General features: G+C 43.7%; 1 long non-coding RNA gene across 1 annotated transcript in view; it reads right to left on the bottom strand.

Annotated features, from left to right (window-relative positions):
- Positions 1–21,486, bottom strand: part of LOC309535206 — a 135,187-nt gene that overhangs the window by 14,482 nt on the left and 99,219 nt on the right. Inside the window, exon 4 of the long non-coding RNA XR_014221112.1 lies at positions 10,628–10,729. This is a non-coding gene — a long non-coding RNA (uncharacterized lncRNA). The remainder of the gene's footprint in view (positions 1–10,627; positions 10,730–21,486) is intronic.

The raw sequence follows: 21,486 nt of genomic DNA, 5'->3' as shown, positions 1-21,486 counted from the left end.
CAATTCCCATCATCCCTGACCACTGGTCCTGTTAGCTAGGGATGATGGGAGTTGTAGTCCCCAAACATCTGGAGGGCCGAGTTTGCCTATGCCTGTTTTAAACCATCCAGGGAGCTGTGTTCTAGGCAGGGGTGCCAACTTGAATAAAATATTGAGGGGGCCCAGGGAAGCCCCACCCTGCATAATCAATCACAAGATGTGGCACATGCACACCAATTGAATGGCAATACTCATAAACTTGGGGGGGGGGCGGCCCTCTCAAATATTTTATTGGGGTTGGAGTTGGCTCCTATGGAATGTGCTAGGTGGGGCTGGTGCATGTTGTGTTACAGAAATTTCTGGTGGGTAGAGTTGGAAAAGGTTCAGGAAAGGACAACCAACATGATCAAGAGGGTGGAACAACTCAGCTATGAAGAAAGGTGGCAGCATGTGGGACTCCTAGGGGCTGAGGTCCCTTCACACCCCCCCAATAAAATATTTGAGGGGGCACCTTCAAATGGTGCCATTCAAATGGTGTGTGTGTGTACTGCATATTGTGATCGATTATGTGGGGAAGGGTTTACCTGGTTCCCCCAATATTTTATTCAAGTTAGCACCCTTGGCACAGTCAATGGGCTGATGGGAGTCCACCAACAACTGGATTATACCAGGTCTCTGGAACCTGGGTTACACGCCCACAAGCAGACCCGGAAAGCAAATAGGCATCCCTCCTGCTGCCTCCAGCGTACGGTAGACTCAGAGGTTTTTGCTGTCAGTAGGGACTATTCTGCCAGTCTAACACAAGAACAGGTCCTAACATGGCTACTCTTCTGCAATATTCCAGAAGGAATTTAATAATGCGTGTGATATAGTTTCACAGTTAGAAAAGTTCAGTCCTCTGTCAAGAAAAGAAGCCGTGTACAGGATTCGGAAAGGAAAGGATGAAACAGAAAGCAGAGCACATTGTCCTCCTCAGTTCGTGTAAGGTGAAAGATGAAAATATATTAATACAGGCAGGGAGTGTATCGCAGACAAGGACAGAGTGGGTTTTCAAGCAACAAGTAGAGCGAGGCATGGATATGAGAGCGCTGCCAGAAAAGCACTGTGGCTGCAAGGCTTAATTAGGGGATATACCTGATCATCTACGTGCTGCTTTAGTTTTCTTCTGTCCTGCAAGAGAATGGCAGAATGGGGGAGGGAGGGAGGGAGGGAGGGGGGAGGGAGAAGGCATAGAGCACCCTCCCACACCTGAGTTGATTAGAGGAGCAGGCTAACTACACCGAAGGAAGCAATTCACTGCAAAGGAAAGACTCCCTGCTGCTAGAGACTTACTTCTCTCAGAGAATCTCACTCCACTTCCTCAAGCTTATGTGAAATAGCAAAGCTGGTATAATGGAGAAGGCATCAAATGTGACTTGGCTATGATGCCTCGGACAACCCAAGGCTGATTCTACTCCATAAGGCTCAGGATAAAATAGAATATCCTCATTTAGACACCCCAAACTCTTTGGAAGAAGGAATGCAATACAACATACTGTATTTTCCGCCCTATAGGATGCACTTTCCCCCCTCCAAAAATGAAGGGGAAATGTGTGTGCGTCCTATGGGGCGAATGCAGGCTTTCGCTGAAGCCTGGAGAGCGAGGGGGGTTGGTGCGCACCGACCCCCCTCGCTCTCCAGGCTTCAGGAGAGCCCCAGCGCCAGCCCCACAAGGTCGGGGGACAGAGGGAGGCGGAACGCCGCCATCCCGCTGTCTCCCGAAGTGGTTTGGAGGCTGATGGCGGGGAGACCCCGCCGCCAGCCCCGCAAACTCCGGGGACAGCTGGGAGGTGCAGCGCGTCTTCCCGCTATCCCCGGACCTGATCTGAAGGCGGGCAGCGGGGAGAAGAGCGCTTCTCCTCGCTGCCTGCCCCACAAGTGCCTGGGGAAAAAATAATCCCCCCCCTTTATTTTCCCCCAAAAAACTTGGTGCGTCCTATGGGCCGGTGCATCCTATGGGGCGAAAAATACGGTAAATGAGAACGTACAGCTGGGTGCATGAGTCTCATCCCATTTATAGAGATAGCCAAAAAGCAAGTCTCTTGCAAGAACTGGGATTTCATGCACGCTCTCTCCAGATTTTAAAATAATGGTTTTTGTTTACTTAATCACTTTATTTATTTTAAAGCATGTATATGCTCAGTGCCATTTTTCTAGAGAAGGAGGTGACGGAACTCACCACGAATGCCTCCCTTGTTCTCTTATAATGGCAATGACTCCCACCTGAGAGGTGCCGGAACTGAGTTCTGGTGAGTTCTTGCTGGAAAAAAAAAATTCTGTATATGGTAATACCTCCGTGAATGTCCGTCTTGTCTAGTGTCCATTCTGGCGAATGTCCACGGCAAACCTGGAAGTATCAGAACGGGTTGCTTCCGGCTTTGCCGCTCGCGCATGTGCAGAAGCGAAACCGCTCTGTGCGCATGCACAGACGTGGCGCTTTGCCCTGCATCCTTTTTGGCTAGTGGCCAGAGCTCCGGAACAGATCCCGTCCACAAAACGAGGTACGACTGTATACCGCTTAGTATTTCAAAAATCTCAAAGTGACATGCAGCCTAAAAAGAAACTTGTTAAAGCTCAGAACATACCTACGCTTTTCTCTCTCACACAATCTCCCCTTCCTTCTCCCTCCCACAAATCTCTTTCACACTACAAATGTGAAAACATTTGTGAAAATCACTCATCTCCTCTTTCTCCACCTACCATTAAGAAGCAGAAATACGGAGACCCAAGGGATTCAAGGCGGATTTCATACTCGGCAATGGAATCGCAGCAGTCTCATCAACAACAGTGAGGAAGAAGAGAGAGCACACATAGTATCTGAGTATTACATCTTTAGAGTAAAGGTGTGGGGTAGGTCTATCCCAATACTAGATACTTAAACTTTATGTGCTGTCTTTGTTCTAGCATTACATTGCAATAACAAGTAGAGTATTGGGTGTGTGTGAGAGTGTTAACCATATTCCTCTAGTCATAAACATAGGTGCAGCCAGGGTTTATGTTAGTGGGGCAGGACACCCACCTAACGCCATCCTCCGTCTGGCTCTGTCTAGCAGATTTGGAATGAAATGTCTTGGCAACTGTTGTTTTAAATTACTTTCTTCGGACCCCAAGTGCTCAGAAAAATCTGTCAAAATCTTTCTACAATTTCTACTTTTAATTAAGTATTTTTATTTATTTACTTGATGGGGAGGAGTAGCCCTCCTCTGCCCCCTGGCTATGCCCATGGTCATAAATAACTCTGCCAATTCCCACCCCCTTGTCTTCCTGTCTCCCATCTCCCTCCTTCCCTTCCTTCTTCTCTTTTCTTTATACCTGGTCCTGCCTCCCCCTTTGATTTTATTTTATTTAATAATGACAGAAACCACCACAAAGAAAAATAACATGCTATACAAAGCAGCAGATGCAGATATATCACAGAATAAAAGGTTAGACAATGTGCATAATGCATTACTGTACCAATGCTGATCTCTCTCTCTCTCTCTCTCTCTCTCTCTCTCTCTCTGACGCTCCCTTTTTCAGGTGTTCATCAGAGTTTACCAAGGATCAATGTTGCCTGCGGATGTTCTGAGTGGCAAAACAAACCTTGTAACACAAACCTGCTATGAATATGAAATCATGACTCCCCCGTCTGAATGAGAAGTTTCAAATACTGGTCTCTCTTGTTAACAAGACTAATAAAGACATACCAGAATGCCACAGATTTATCTGTTTTGCCTCTGGTCTGTTTTGCCTCTTTCTTCTTTAAAACCCATCTTTCTATGAAGCCTTTGACTGACTCTTGTAATCATCACCCCATGCCCTGCTCTGCAACAAAAAGGAAACCTAATGTTTGTTCAACAGTTCCCCACATTCAGACCTCATTCTCCAATTCCACTTTCTTATTAAAGAATTGATTGCAAGGGTTTCTGCCTCATCTTTCTGCAACAAGTGCACCCAATTTGGGTGTCTGCAGAAATAATTTTGGTGGGTGGGATGGAAGGGTTGTGGCATGTTTACTCTTTCTATGACTCAGCCGCACACAACATAACATGGTGCTGATGAGAAGCAATGAGAAACGTTATTGGGCTGTGCCTATTTGTGATTTATTGTATTATGTGGGATTACACCTTTCAGGACCAACTCCTAGCAAATTGCCTTATTTGCCCATTTAACCATAACAGAGTAAACCACAAGAAAGACATACAGCTTCAATTTGTGCATTGAACAATATTGGAGGTCCCTAAATCTAATTAAAGCATCTTAAAAAGCAGAGACATCACCTTGCCAACAAAGGTGCATATAGTTAAAGCTATGGTTTTCCCAGTAGTGATGTATGGAAGTGAGAGCTGGACCATAAAGAAGGCTGATCACCGAAGAATTGATGCTTTTGAATTATGGTGCTGGAGGAGACTCTTGAGAGTCCAATGGACTGCAAGAAGATCAAACCTCTCCAGCCCTGAGTGCTCACTGGAAGGACTGATCCTGAAGCTGAGGCTCCAATACTTTGGCCACCTCATGAGAAGAGAAGACTCCCTGGAAAAGACCCTGATGTTGGGAAAGATGGAGGGCACAAGGAGAAGGGGACGACAGAGGACGAGATGGTTGGACAGTGTTCTCGAAGCTACCAGCATGAGTTTGACTAAACTGCGGGAGGCAGTGGAAGACAGGAGTGCCTGGCATGCTCTGGTCCATGGGGTCACAAAGAGTCGGACACGACTAAACAACAACAACAACAAACCTAATTAAAAAACCCTCAAGGATAAGTTTCATACCTTTTACACAGAATCTGCTTTGTATGTAGTGAATGCCAGACATTTTTGCTAATACTTGCTTATTGGTAACATAAAGGAAAGCATGATATGATGTGGATCATTCTTTAAACAAGATCTGGAGTCATTGAGGGTCTTGGTCTCAATGGTCAATCATGTCTTTTATAAATTTCCCCATAGGATAGGCCATCACTTTTCCCCATGGGCACAAACACAAGCTAGACAATCAATCTCCATTCATTGTTGAACAGGGCCATGTCTTCACCCTGTACAAAGTGCTAAATCGCCATTCAATTATGCATGTTGTAGCTGGAATTGAAAGTGCTGTAACAGTGGGAAAGTAGCAGGAAACCACTGGGTATGTTCCAATAGTTCAGTAAGGTTCTCCTTGCATATGTCGCACAATCATGGCTGTATTTATTTGGTATTTTTGGCCACAACTCATGCCAAGCAACAGATCCATCTCCAAAGCTTTCAAATACTGGATAGCTCAGTTGCCTAGAGCATGGTGCTGATAACGCCAAGGTCGCAGGTTTGATCCGCTCATGGGACAACTGCATATTCCTGCACTGCAGGGAGTTGGACGAGTTGATCCTCAGGATCCCTTCCAACTCCACAATTCTATGATTCTGTGAAATTTGCAAAATTCTTGAAGAGAATTGGCACAGCCTTGAAAGCACTTCAGTGTGGTATATCTGAGACAGATGTAGTTTCAGCAAACTGTAATAATAATAATAATAAAATTTATTTATATCCCGCCCTCCCTAGCCGAAACCGGGCTCAGGGTGGCTAACAACAATAAAATCATACAACATACCAAAATCATTCATTATAAAATTAACTCAAATCAAACTGATGGCAACCACTGGGCCAGAGCTCTGCGAAGATTGCCAAAGGAGGGAGTCAGGCTGTGCCCTGGCCAAAGGCCTGGTGGAACAGCTCTGTCTTGCAGGCCCTGCAGAAAGATGTCAAGTCCCGCAGGGCCCTAGTTCCTTGTGACAGAGCGTTCCACCAGCCGAAGCCACCAGCCGGAGCCACAGCCGAAAAAGCCCTGGCTCTAGTTGAGGCCAGCCCAGCCTCTCTGTGGCCTGGGACCTTCAAGATGTTTTTGTTTGAAGACTATAAGTTCCTCTGTGGGACATACCAGGAGAGGCGGTCCCGTAGGTACGAGGGTTCTAGGTCCGTATAGGGCTTTAAAGGTTGGTCTTCTTCCCGGAAACTAGACCGAAGCAAACCCAAATAGGGAATGTAGAGGGCTACAGGGAGAACTCTTCTGTGGATTGGTTGGCACTTTCCCCCCTGTTTTGTGGTTTGTCTGGGTGCTTCAACTTCAACATCATCTGCCAGTTTCTTGCTCTTCTATATTACTGTGCTAAAAATCCCTCCCTTGTTTCCCTGAGTCGTTCCATTATCCACAACAATTCATACATGTGAAAAATTGAGCTGCTTACATCCCTACAGAAAGTTATGACTTCAGGCATGATAATACAGGCCCAAGAGCATTTCACTATACACAGTTTTCTAAAATATTCTTATTGGTTAGCATATGCTGATATTTTTTGAAAGGACTTGTATATTGTTCTCTTCTCTGGCCAGTAATATGAGGGGTACAGGGCATTGAGGCCTGCCAACTCCTATTTAATTCTCACAGTAGCCCTGTGAGATATAGAACCTGCCTGAGACCCTGAAGTCTGCCCTATTTTGGAATCTCCCCGCATAGACTAAAACCCTCGCAGTTGTTGCTTGCATCGTTCTGAACCATTGCCCAGCGGAGAAAGGTAAAATTGGCAACATGACTTAAAAGGCTATCCATTAGGATCATCAAGTGGAATGCAGGCAGGATTAATAAGGTATGATCCATTACAGTAATATGACAAGGGAAGATGGAATATATTGTGTAATGCTCTGTACATGAATTATACACTGTTCATTAGGGGACCGGTCTAAAGCTATGAAGTCAATGGAAAGACTCATTGACCTCTTTGGGAGTCTGGACAAGTTCTGTAACACCACTAGATTCATAGCTACTGGGGGAAGTGTGTCTAGAGTTATACAATGGAAGCAGTGTTTTTAAAATGTATGATCATTGCTTTTAAATCACTAGGATATAATTAGGTAGTCTGGCTAAATGCATTCAATACTGTATTGATTTTAAATTTCCTGCAAGACATTTTTACTATGCTACATACAATTATATAGCTAGATATCGTCATTCTCTCAGGTTAACTGTGTTGAGTACCTGAGGTTCCCCTGTTTTCCATTAGTTAAATCTCTGAGTAGGTTTGGTTTAGTTATGGATCTATCATATTTGCATCTCAACCTTCCATCCAAGATCATGTATATTGCAGAAACCGTATACATCCCGATGTTGTTGGACTACAACTTCCATCACCTCTGACTATTAGCCATGCTGACTGCAGCTGATGGGCATTGGAGTCCAGCAGCATCTGAAGGGCTGTAATATCCTCACCTCTGGTATATGGTTGTCTCACTTTATCTGATGATGACAACCCTGTGAGATCGCTGAAGGCCAAGCTTGAACCTTGTCTCCCAGTTTAGCACTCCATACACTAAACTAGTTTTCTTGATGTAAAGTCTTGGAAAAGACTTGTGTATAGATGTTGTTTCTGTTGGGAGTCAAGCAGCAACACTTACAATAAGTTACACAAACCAGTCAGGGTGATAGGCAGAAAGACAGCCTATTCTTTCCTCACAAATTCCTTCATAAGTAACTTCATGTAGACTGTTTTTTTCCCTTCCTCCTTTACTTCCTATCTGTGTCTTCTTCAAGTCAGTATGCATATTAACTTCTCGATGCCATGTTGGCCGCATAAGTAACTTCATGTAGACTGTTTTTTTCCCTTCCTCCTTTACTTCCTATCTGCGTCTTCTTCAAGTCAGTATGCATATTAACTTCTCGATGCCATGTTGGCCGCATGTCAGCTTGTACTCGAAATTGCTATGTTTGCCATGAAAAATAAACCTTAAGTTTCTTTATCCCTTCAGCCAGCAATTGTATCAGATTATTTATGCACATCATCATGTATATTTATTTATACCCTGCCTTTTTCCCTGACGAGAATCAATATATGCCAAACTCTTGACAGTTTCTGTATGAGGTATGATGTGAACCTCAATTGGTTCATCTGCGAGTGATGGCTGTCCTGAGTATAATGTCATTTAGCTACGCTCTTGCATGGGCCCATGTGGGGCTTTGGGAGGGGGCAAGACATTGCAGAATCAAGTCCCACCTCTTCCTTCATTTTGCAATGACATTCCACAGAACACTTTACAGCTAAATCGCAAGCATGTTTTACTCATAAGTAAATAGCACCAAGTACAACAGGACAAGTGTCCTTACAAATAAATCTGTTTGTGACATGTCAACCAGGTTTTTGGTTGGTTGGTTGGTTTTTGATACCTAGAACTTTACTTCATTTATTTACTGAATGCTCCACTAGAATGTTGAATGGCAGCTGTCTCATTCTCTGGCACAGATAAGAAGGAGGGACAGATATTCCCAAATCCCATTAAGGAACCAAGTCTACTTTTCCTCCCCAAGTATTTAGCTAGTCCATGGAATCAAGACTGCACATCTTGCAGCACCATGATCTGCCTTGTGTCTATTAAGCTAATCTCAGCTCTTATGATTTTCTTGCCTGCAGCAGCCTTGATGCATTCATTATATTTGGGGGCTGTGTAGAGTCCATGCTAAAAATAAATTAGTGCATCCAAATCCTACACCAACACCCCCACAAGAATCCCGCTTTTAAAAAATTATGCAGTCAAGCAAACTTGGTGCATGTATTTGCTTATCTTACATAAATCTTTTTCTGCCCTTTTTGCTCCTGTGCAGAAAACTCTGAAAATCTAATAACAAGAGAAACCGTTTTTAACAGTTCTGTCTTTCTAGCAGATAACTGCCTACTGTGACAGGGAACAGATTTCTAGGTCCTCCAGCAGAAGACGTCCAACATCATCTTATAGCTGGAGATACCAGCGACTGTACTGGGGGCCCTTTGCACACAAAATGTGCTCCACCACTAAGCTATGGTCTCTCCCCTAGACCTCTTGCCCCGGTCACTGAAAATGTTAAGGAAGGGTTGTGTTTTCATGGAAAAGGTCCCAGGTTAAAGAAGAAGAAGAAGAAGAAGAAGAAGAAGAAGAAGAAGAAGAAGAAGAATAGTAGTAGTAGTAGTAGTAGTAGTAGTAGTAGTTTGGATTTGATATCCCGCTTTATTACTACCCGAAGGAGTCTCAAAGCGGCTAACATTCTCCTTTCCCTTCCTCCCCCACAACAAACACTCTGTGAGATGAGTGGGGCTGAGAGACTTCAAAGAAGTGTGACTATCCCAAAGTCACCCAGCAGCTGCATGTGGAGGAGCAGAGACGCGAACCCGGTTCACCAGATTACGAGTCTACTGCTCTTAACCACTACACAACACTGGATCTCCAGGACAAACTGGAGCAGACCCCTATCTGAGAGCAGCTGCCGGAGAGAGTAGGCAATAGTGAGTTAAACAGACGAATGGTCTGACTCAGTTGAAGACAGACTCCTGTGTTATGTCCTTATGTGCTACTCAGTCACTGCCCCCTATCCAGGCCTTTGTAGGTGGATGTAGTATTTCAATTCCTGACTCAGTTTTTGCCAAAGTCTTTTAATATACCCCACAACATTCCTCAGATGAAAATAAGGACATTTCCAGCTCCACCCATAACTGACCCTCCTTGACCCCTGTTATGTATTCGGTGGTCTGTGTCTGCCCTGAGCTTGAGTCTGGACCAAGGATTCTGAGCCCCTGTGTTCTGATTCAGTACATGATATCCAATCACAGAACATTTCAGGATTTGGCCCTCTGCCATGGGCCCTGAACCTCTGAGTCATGATTCGCAGCTTGGAAGTTTAGACAGCCAATCAGCTTGGGAGTGGGAGTGGCCCAGGCCTTCGGAAATGTATATAAGCAGTTGCTTTGCCCCTGTTGTTCAGTTCTGTTAATTCAATAAAGGTTCTTGCTGTTATCACTGCGTCTTGCCTCGTGGGAACCCACCTACACTTTTTAAAAAAAACCAACAACCCCATTTTTGTGTGTATCCCCCAAGCACGGTAAATGCCACTGCCACTGCTCTAAGGGGACACGTCCTCCACTGTCCTGAGAAAACCCATTAATCCCGATTTCATTTCATTTCATTCTTTGGTAGATTTACAAAAAAGAAAAACAGATAACAATAAATAAATTTTAGAAGGCAGCAAAATTAGATGCGGATGCACAAAGCTTATTATTATTATTATTATTATTATTATTATTATTATTATCAAGTTTTCCACTCTGCTTCCCATTTCTTCCCGTCCAAGGTGGCACTGCCCTCTGCCTTCCTCTCAGAGCTGGCACATCACATCCCATGGGCCTGGGCTGCAGCTCCTCCTCTTCTTCTCCCACTCTGCAACCGCTGCTACTAGCTGCCCAAGGGAGGGGCACTCATGGAAAGGCCATGGTGATGGAGTTGATGGAGTCAGTGGAATCAGTTCACTGTCTTATACATCTCCAAGCAACTTCCTGAATGTGTGTGCGAAGGTCCTTTGCTGGCAGGAGGCAACGTTCAAGTCATGCCAGTGGCACTGAGACAGGCTTTGCTCCTGACACTTGGCTCTTTCTCTCCCCTGGATCTGGCTCAATGCCTCTAGGTCTCTCCTCAGGATCAAATCCTCCGCTTCCAGATTCTCATCCCAGTCTTCTTCCCCCTCTGACCAATCCTAGCAAGACATCTCCATGGAAGTCACAACACTTTCCTTCTTTTGAGATTTCACCAGGTATTGCTCACTCTCATGCTTATCTCTTCAATCTTAGAGGCTGGAAACTTACACCAATGTTGGGATTCTGAAGATTTTGAACGCCACACCAGACTTGTACTCCCCTCTCTGTGCAGCAGGGCTGAAGAACTGTGGAATAGACATAGCCTTGCTTCTATCCAAAAAAAGCACACAGTTGAACACTGCCCTTTTGTGCTTGTTCACAATCCCATTCTTTAGGGAGGAAATGTGCTTTAAAGCCTCAAATAATTATGTTCCTCTAATTGCCCCGTTTCAGCATTATGCATTTTCTCATGACACCCTGTTATTAAATTAAGAGCACACTTGACAGTATTCAGACAATGCCTCTAATTTGCACAGAAAGTCTTCTGCAAGGTAGTCCTTTTTTAAAAAAACAACAACGGATGAAGAAGTCTTTCATACAAATGAACTTTTAGCAGCCTCTGGACAATAAGCAGGGGCAAGGCTCATATTTTACTGTTCTCAGCCAATCAGTCAAGAGACATGGAAAACAACCTGATGCAAATTAACAGTTCCAGAAATAAAGGGAATAGGTTTGGAGACATACTTTCCTTTTGGAGAAAATTCGGTTACAAAGCATGCTGGCGCCGTGTTTAGGATGCACGCCTGCAGTTTCATACGTTGGGACTAGTCTTTCTGGATCAGAACGAAGGTCCATTCTGTTTCCAAACAGATGCCCCTCAGGACTTAGCATGCAGCAATGTGTTAAAACAGGGGTTGCCAAACTTTTCAGGCCCAGGGCACATTTGCAAACTGGTGAAAATTCTGTGGATACTACACCCATCAACACCACAACTAAGTGTACATCTCAACTTACTCTATTGGCCACAATAGAATATCTCTGTCAGCATAGGAGCCAACTCCTACCAGCCAAGGTCCCTTCGCACCCCCTTTCAAATATTTGAGAGATCTGGGCTTCCTCAGAATTGATGGGCATTGCTGTTCAAGTGGTGTGTGTGCACTGTGTCTTGTGATTGATTACGTGGGATGGGGCTTACTTGTCCCTCCCCCCAATATTTTTTTCAAGCTGGCCTCCTTGTCCTTCAGGCATAATTGCAGCAGGGGTAGGGGGACCCTGTGGGTGTCACATGATATTTCCTTGGGCACAGGTGCATCCCTGGGCAGTGTTAAGGCAACACGACACTAGGTATGCTGGTATGCTGTTGTACTGCTATGTACTGAGCCTGGATCCTAGAATAATAGGCAGGTAGGATCCTAGAAGGCAGCAACCTGATTGGTCTGCAGGAGCCGCCCAATCTGGCTCCAGGAGGAAGTGAATCAGCAACCTGATTGGCCTGCAGAAGCAGCCCAATCAGGCTCCAGGAGGGGAGTTGAATCAGCCAATCACGTGGGACCCATTGTGTAAATAATGTATATATATATATCCAGAGGTTTTGGGGGAAAACACACTCACTCACTGTTTCCCATGAGCTGAAATAAAGAGCATGAAATCAACACACAACTCCGAGTATATTTCATGTACCAAACATTGATTCTGCTTTTTTATTATTCTACAAAAGTTAATGAGAATAATCTGTGTTTGGAAACAGTGTTTGAAAAATTATCAAAGAGGAGAGAAAATGTTGGTAACATCCTGGGAGGGTTTGTCTGAATTTCAAGGTGTCGGGAATTTCCATCATTTAAGTAGCCTCACCTCACAGAGCATTTCAGAATGTTAAAATGTGGACAAAGATGAGGAAGCATATGAGAAAATGGAAGATAAGCTAGGAAGGACAAACTAGAAGAGAGGCGACGCCAGGGACAGGCCAGAGAGGCTGGAAAACCACCTAGGAAAGCCTCAGAACAGGATGGCTCTGAGCCAGGAGATGGTGGTGAGACATGGAAGATAAGTCAGAGGAGGGTTGGGGGAAGAATGGCTGGATGCTGAATAAGCAACAGGCTTGAGTGAGAGAGAGGAAGAAGAGGCAGAAAGCACTGCAGATGTAGGCCAGGCAGCTGAGGAGGAGGTGAGGGCTGAGGCTGCAACAGATTCACAGGAGCCTGGCAGTCCTACTGCATTCAGCTCTCCTAAGCCCTTGTCTCCAAGGTTTCAGAGTCTTTTGCATGTAGCAGAACAATGAGCCCAGAGGTCTCAGGGCTCCCCTCCCCGATGGAGTTTAAGACTGCAGGGGAAACAGAGGGACAGGGAGGGGACTAAGGGGGAAGTGGGTGGCCCAGATTGTCAGTTCTGGCAACTGCCTTACCGGGGTTAGTCTCATCGTAGATTTCTCTATTAGTATTCTGTTTCCTTGAATAAAGAATCAACTTTACTGTTTGTCTCTGAGTCTCCATGCTGACCTGCAGCTGAACCAGCCTTGTCAGGCAGGCAGACTAGATGAGAGCTTTAAAATATATTTTTCCACTGCCTGACCTTTTACTTTTGGCCGTGTTCTTCACCTGAACCCATGGAGTCCTCATCTTCATCACAGCAATTCAAGTGGGATCAAATGATCCAACTAGATGATAGGAATATATTTGCTATATCCATCCATCCTGTGGCGTAGCGTGGGGGGTGCAGGGGGGCCGGCCACACCGGGCGCAACATCTGGGGGGGAGCGCGCTCGCACTCGCAGCTCTCTGCCCCTACCTGGGTTAGGGGGCACAAATTACTTGCCTTGCCCTGGGTGCTGACAACCCACGCTACGCCACTGCATCCATCAGCTGGATATATTTTTTAAATGTCAAATGTGTTGATTAGAATGATTTCTGGTGCTATTTGGTGGCAGCAGAAAGTTGTGGTGGCACTCTGTATTTCCTTAGGTGGTAATTCTGGACACTCTTAGGGATCACATTGGAGGTTTTTATTCATTCATTCATTCAAGCACCCTTACAGTACTCACAACTGAAACTTTGACTCCGGGAAGTATTTGTGGAATGTCTGCTACTGCAGAAAATGATTTCCCACCAGGCAGCTGAGACTGTAACACAGACTGACTTTGAGTAGGCACTAATGGAGCACAACATGTCCTCTCTTATGGTAAGGGAAGCTGAAGGATTTCGTTTGATCTACATTTTGATGTGGGCCAAACTGATTTGCTCCCTTGAAAAGAATGGTGTGGAATTTATTACAGAAATCTGTCAGATACCACATTATGTGATGTGGTTCACAATGAAAAAATGCACAGGCATACATTAATATATGCACTGACTTGCATTAAAATATAAAAAATGCATAGAAATTATATAGATAGATAGATAGATAGATGATAGATAGATAGATAGATAGATAGATAGATAGATAGATAGAGTTGGTGTTTAGTGTAGGAAAAGGATAGGACTGATCAATGAAAGGAGATGTAAGAAACAGTATGGTGTCCTACATGTGGTGCCCTAGCTATAAACATGTATGTGTGAACTGGCAACGGAAATGCCACAAAGAAGCTTGCCATTTCTCTGGCTAAGAGGTTCATTTCCCTGAGAACTTCTGATCTGTAATTCTATGGCGGTGTGGTAATGAATGCATTCCATAGATCGAACCTTCCGTCCCTGTCTAAGTGCCAATGATAATCTATAGACTAATAATTAGGCGAATGATCCCCAGTCAGTTGAAGTTCTATCAACTTCAGGAGATAATAAAAGTGCCCGAGAGGGAACAGTACCCATGTGACTAAATTAGGGCTGATGATCACAAGCACTTTGCCTGTGATGAGCTGCTTTGTATCCCCACTCCCAACCAAAACTAGAGCGTTCCTATATGCAGTTTGTGGCGAGGAAGCCATGTGGTAATTCACCATGGAATCAGACCTTGATCTTGTCACCACACCGGTCAAAAACGGCAGAGTGGGGGAGAGCAGGTTGTTCCAAATAATAATGAAGTATAAGGATAGAAACCCCCCAAAATAAGTTGCTGACCACTTTATATAATTAAGAAATATTCTATATATAACTGACGGTGATTAAATGTATCATGTAATCCTCTACAATTAGAATTATGAAGGATAGACAGTCACCACATGAAAGGTTTTAGAGTTTAGTTTATTAATTACAGCAAATTTGTGACAGACTAATAGAGACTTACGGATATATACGCGTTGTGAAGGATCACAGTAGATACTTGAGGCATTTTTGGACTTCCTACATTGAATGCTTGCCATATTCTATACATTGAGTGGCATCTGTCTAAGCCATATTCAGAGTAGACCCACTGAAATCAATAGTCTTTAATTAATTTCTTACCACTAATTTTGGTGGATCCTGCCCTTGAGTATCTAAGCAAGGTCCATCAGACTCAGTCAGAATGGCCAATGGTCAGGAATGGTGGGGTCTGAAGTTCAACAACATCTGAAGGACATTTTGCTCTGTCACAGATTACTGATTCCATGTGTCTAATGTTCATATGCAAGCACACACGCGCACACACACTGTATATATTTGTTGTTTGGAAATCCTTCAGCTTCTCCACCATAAGAGAGGACGGAGTGAGCAACTGACTCTTCCCTCCTGACCAACATAGTGCATTTGCCTCTGTGGAATACACCATTTAGGAAGGAAAAACATTTCTAATACTCTTCTGCCTACTCCCAGAAATACAGTGGTTAAGAGACACAACATTGATTTTTAACTGGGATGGCAAAATAGATTGAGCCAGTCTCCTAGGACTTCCATGAAGGGATGTGTTGCCCTTCATGTTAGCGAAGTCATTCAAATAATGCTGCTCAGAGACAAAAGTTCTAATAACACTTTTGTCTTTCTGTTTAGCAAGGAGACATGAGACTAAACATACAGAGAAAAAACTCCCTCAGAACTACACAGCCAATTAAAGCATGTGCCACCTCAGTGAAGACTGTGCTAATTTGCTTGGTTGCTAAGCAACATGTCTGCTTGCCCACATCTTGGCTAGCTGACCGTAACACTAACAGAATTAACTCTTACATTACAAACTGAATGAACCTTGCTGTTGCATCTACAGCATTTCATTCTGTTTCTAGGGCCTCTATTTGGGGTCCAGTATATCAAATTTAGCCATTAAGTTCACATTTTCTTTTTGAGATGGAACACACACCTACATGACTAAACCTAAACACAATGGGGTAGCGTGGCCCTCCAGATGTTGTTGAACTCCAACAGTCCGTGTGTGTTGCGAAGAATGTTCCCAAATCACGATTCCATTCCTAATTCAATTACCGGGCATGCCAGAGAACATTTTTGAACTACGTGTGTAGGGTAAATGCTTGAGCAGACCTCAACTATAATGGTGCCTTTAGGGAGTTTTCTTAGCTTAAAATATTCAGAATCAGTTGCCACTCTGAGCCATTTTAATGACTGAACATGTAGATAGTTAGAGCGAAATGTGACAAGCTCCTTGCTTAAGTGTTATAAACGGCCCCCCATGAACAACAATAAAAAATGGGGGTGGTGTTGTACAATACAAAAGGCAAAGTGAGTAAAAAAAATAGATTCAGCTCATCATTTAGAGGAAATTGCCCATACTCAACTCTGGGCGAGTGCCAGAGCCTTGGTCCTCGTACACAAGCGACATTGAGAGAATAGCCGGAGAAGCAATTAGTGACAGGGTTCCTTTGCAAATACAATGGGTTCTTAATGGAGGTTACAACCTTAATGATGTTTGACTTTAATTATTCAAGAGCATCAACAGTTGTGTGAGCAAAAAGAAAAAGGGAAAAAAGTACACCCCACCACCTTTTGTTGTTTTTTTTACGACGCTTTCTGATCTTCCTGCTGGCTGGATGCAACAGTGCTCTTACAGTTCATGAGATAGCTTTTGTTTGGATTAGATCAATGATCAGAGCAATCAAAGCTGGGGTTATAGCCAATTTCCGAGATGTTGGATTCGGGCATCAAATTCTGAAGCGGAAGCATTGTTTCGCCAACGCAAACCATTTGGAAAGCTGATCTTTTCACTGTTCTGCTTCATTTTACAAAAGAATTCTTTTTTCCCTACTGCCATCCTCCAATGGGGACGTAGAAACAATGAAATATTAGTGACTTCTGGTTGCCAGGCCCCCAAATGAGGCAACCAAAGACTGAGCACAATAGAGATTTGGGGTTGGGAGATCTATCCCTTGTTCTATATTATCCTGCGTGAGGGCTGTGGATTTCCTCAAACAAAAGCATATGCCTCTACATCCTGATGCATGCAAGGTGATGATTATGGACTTTATAAGGGCTGCCTCTGAAGACGGTTTGGAAACTTCAGCTGGTGCAGAATTCAGCATCCAGGTTGCTCACCGGAGCAAGACGGTTTGAGCATAGTACACTGATCCTGGATCGAATGCACTGGCTACCAATTAATTTCCGGGCCCAATTCAAAGTGCTGGTTTTGACCTATAAAGCCTTAAACAGCTCAGGATTGCAATACCTCAAGGACTGCCTCTTTCCATATGAACCTCCCCAGACCCTGAGATCATCTTCTGAGGCCCTTCTTCATGTGCCTCCTCCTCAAGAGGTCCAGAGGGTGGCAACACGAGAACGGGCCTTTTTTGTAGTGGCTCCCCATCTGTGGAATGCTCTCTTCAGGGAAGTTCGCCTGGCATTTTCATTATACACCTTTAGACACCAGGCAAAAATATTCCTTTTTAACCAGGCCTTTGGTTGATCTGATTTATTTACATCCTATGCCCTTTTAAAATGTGTTTTTTTTTTGGGGGGGGCTATTGGGTTGCTGTTTTTATTTTTATTATGTATTTTGTGGTTTTATATCTTGATTTTATTCTGTGAACTGCCCTGAGACCTCCAGGTATAGGGTGGTATATAAATTATTATTATTATTATTATTATTATTATTATTATTATTATTATTAAATGAGTCACTTCTCTAGGTTTCACTGTTGCTGCTATCAGTTTCCCACCCATCTACCGGTCTAAATTTGATTGTGGCTGTGTTAGTAGCAGTATCCACAGAGCAAGAATGTCCGGGAAGCTTTCAAGTCGGCCACTTGTATGCCTGTGTCTCTGGCTGTGCAAAGCCATATGAATTTATTTGATGAAGTCACGCCTGATCTACATTATCTTCAGTAGTAAGTAATGTGATGCTCTCCAAATGTTGTTGAACTACAACTCCCATCATCCTTGATCACTAGGTGTGGCAGCTGGAGTTGATGGCAATTGTAACCCAGCAACACAGGAAAGGAATGAGGTTAGCTATCCATGGTGTATAGATTTGTGTAGACCCCTGTGATCCAAGACGGTAACACCCATGGTGTGAACATTTTGGGAGAAACTGGACTGCTTCCTAGGGAGAGTATACCGTATTTCTCCATGTATAAGACGACCCCCTATTTTATTTTATTTTTGAGCTTTTTTTTGGGGGGGGCAATTGTTCTCTCAAAATTGTCAAGCTTTTTTGGGTTGAATGAGCAAACTGCAACCCCCCCTCCCAGCCTGGACATTTGCTAAAAAATGGGGAAAACAACAACCGGCAGTCAGCCAGCAATGGTTGGTAGAACCACAGCAGCCACAGGAAGGTGAGCTCTTCTTCTTCTTCTTCTTCTTCTTCTTCTTCTTCTTCTTCTTCTTCTTCTTCTTCTTCTTCTTCTTCTCCTCCTCCTCCTCCTCCTCCTCCTCCTCCTCCTCCTCCTCCTCCTCCTCCTCCTTCTTCACCCCTGTGCATTCAGCATGCGTGTATAAGACGACCCCCAATTTTTGACTAAATTTTTAAAGAAAAAACATCATCTTATACACGGGAAAATACAGTATTTCAGGGGAACTGCTCTTGGCTTCCTCTTTATTTTAAGCTTTTGTTGATGCCTGTGGTGAGGCTAAAGTGTTTTGACCCTTGAGTGAGGACATGATATGCTGTAAAGAGAGAGACTCTGGAGTGAGTCCTTGAACTCTTTTTTCCATGCTGTGTTAGTGCTATTACCTTGGAGCGGCGAAAGAGCACAGGTGTGTCACAGCCAAGTTTTGGCATTCCTTTTTGAGTTCTTCTGCTGAGGTTAGAAATATAACAAATTCCAGAAGGACAGGTGCAGCAGGGACAGTTGTTGCTCTAGGTAAAGCTGATTTTGGGTAGAGGGATTCAGTTCTCTCCCTGTTGTTTTATGAGCAATGATTTCAATAGGAAAATATATACATATATTGTAGAGGTGCCCCAAGGAAAGCAACCTGAGAAATTTCAGAAGGATGCTGTAGGGACTAGCAAATAACAATCAACGAAGAAATTATTCAGGCTCATTTTCTGCTCAGTTGGCACCAAATGCCACAGAAAGTGCAAAGCTGAACTGACAGGAGTGGGGGTATGGACATAGGTTACAGCAACAGAAGGGTTTGAATATCCAGCAAGCACTATTAGCAGACTTCGCAATGGTCACATGCACAGAACACATAGGGACAAGATGATAAACTACTTCAACATCCCTTCCACAAAACACTGAGACAGGAGAGCCCAGATTAGAAGCAAGACCTGCCAGCCACACCCATCCACAAAACCCCTTTCCACATCCTTCCAAACTTAAGAATAAAGGATTCGCTTTTGGCAAAAACATTGGCTGCAGTGGGTTTTTAGCATCCACATCTCTAAGCATCCCAAATTCTTTCACTGGTCCATTATTTTCCCTCTGAGGTTTTCAGGATGATACCATTTTGGTTCAGACAAGCCCAAATCTTTCATGAGCAGCCAGCTTCAGCTAAGGATTTGGAATTCACCTGAATCCAACATGCAGCCTTAAATTCAAAGTACAGTGGTACCTCTGGTTATGAACTTAATTCGTTCCGGAGGTCCGTTCTTAACCTGAAACCGTTCTTAACCTGAGGTACCACTTTAGCTAATGGGGCATCCCGCTGCTGCTGTGCCCCCGGCGCACAATTTCTGCTCTCATCCTGAGGTAAAGTTCTTAACCCGAGGCACTACTTGTAACCCGAGGTACCACTGTACGTTCCATCTTTTTCTCATGTGATGCTTTCTTTCTCTGACACTCTGTGGGATGAAATGTGAAGCAATTCCCAGGTCCCCCTCCACATGTTGGAACACACAGAGAAAAAAAGAGAGGTCTCTGTGGATTCATGTCTTCCCTTACATCCTCCAATTGCAACAGGCAAACTGTTAGTGTCTGAAACAGACCTGTATCTGGACTTTTCCCCTTAGGAGATTGATGCCAGTGTTCTCTTTTCACACACACACACACACAAAAAAAAAAACCCAGCATGACACAACACAACACATGGTTGTACAAAAGGTGAGCAGTGCTTCTATTCTGGGGGGACGCAGGGGTACACATACCCCTAAGCATTTTGTGAATCTAAGTTTGGCCTCACTGAAGGGCAGTATTTCAATATGAGTAGGAAAATGAGAGTACCCCTAAACATTTTTTTAGGGGGGAAAGCACTGGGTGGGTGGGAGTGAGACTGGTGGCTTATTTGTTCAGAAATTCACATTTTGCCACATAAAGAAAAGGCAAGAGTGTTTTTATTCTCTAGTATGTTTGTTAACAAAGAGACAGCAAAAATACATTTTCAGTGGTGCAAAATCCAAATTGAAGAAATACCCGAGATTCCTTTGAGGTAAAGTACAGAAAGCTTAGAGGCTCCTTTTCCTCATTTGCTTTATCCTTGCTTCCACCCAGTAGTTCGACCTCCACTTCTTCCATACAGGACAACTGGCTGATACAGCCTGAATACAATACATCAGCTGAAGGCCATCAGTGATGTTTTGATGAAGTATTATAACATAGCTCATTAAATCTCTATTGCTCTGATGATGCATTTGTCATATTCTCTTGAATTGATGGGATTTCATACATATTCCAAGGAGCCTCAGGGAATGAAGATGAGAGAAAAAAAATGGAGGCCTGGAAAGTTAGTAAGCTGAAAAGTCGCATAATTTTAAAAAGAATTTTAAGACTTATGGTGATTATAAAGGATTCTTCTCTTGAGAAAGGGGAAGAATTAGGTTACTTAATATTGCCTGAAATGTTGTATTAGTAGGCATCATGATGATAATAATAAGCAGGTATATTCTATTAAGAATTAGAAAAGATCAATGCTAACAACATAGGAGGGGCCTGACTGTTAAGAAATGCAACGAGGCTTTAACTGCATGACAATTAAATAGAAGTCTCCTAGTTCATCTAGGAAAATTGCTGAAACGTAAATTGCCATTCTGTTTTCAAACTTGAATTTTCCCCAAGACTGAATTAAAAATGTTTGCCTCTTACGGACAGGCTGTTGTAGGAAAAAATGTGGAAGAGAGATTCTTATTCTCTTGTAGCAGAGTTGGCACAATGATGATTGCTCCAAGCACATTAAAACTCGGTTAGATTTACATCTGGCCTCACCCACCCTTAAACAAACGTTCCCCATGTAAATACTAAGGCTAGAATAACTCACAGGCACTTAGCTTTCCAAATAAGCGGAGATTTTACTCACAGAGTTTCCAGAAGTTACATCAAACAGGTCTCCTTCCATTGACATTAAAACAAAGATGTAAGAAGATTCCAGACAAGGAGAAGAAGAGCTCGGTTTCCTTGCAAAAGGAACCATGCAATCTTGAGGTTAGCAAAGATGCAGGCTTTAAAACCTCCTTTTAGAACAGATTCAGTTCATTTAGTTTTTCTTGCAGCTGGGAGCCATTGGCCACATGGCTCCTTCTTTGCTTGCTCCAGGAAGCAGGGAGAGAAAAAGACTGAGAAGATGAGGGAGCAGAGGCTGCTGAGAGACTGCTAAGTCACAGCCACTTGCAACCTGAGCTCAGGTTAACACTTTCATGCACACAAGTGTGAGTCAGTCACTGCATATTACAACATATTTGCCTGGGTGTGAACCCTTCCCTTTTGCCCTCATTTGTGACCTTTAAGCAAGGTAAATATTGTTCTGGCTTAAAATCATGCTCTACCTGAGACTGCAGTCCCATACCTAAAGGTAAGGGGACCCCTAACCGTTAAGTCCAGTCGCAGATGACTGGGGTTGCAGTGCTAATCTCCCTTTAGTGGCCGA

This window comes from Podarcis vaucheri (genome assembly GCF_965113315.1).
Source record: "Podarcis vaucheri genome assembly, chromosome: 6".
Lineage (NCBI taxonomy): Eukaryota > Metazoa > Chordata > Lepidosauria > Squamata > Lacertidae > Podarcis > Podarcis vaucheri.
Note: the sequence above shows the minus strand (reverse complement) of the source record. Positions and strands in the feature narration are given on the sequence as shown.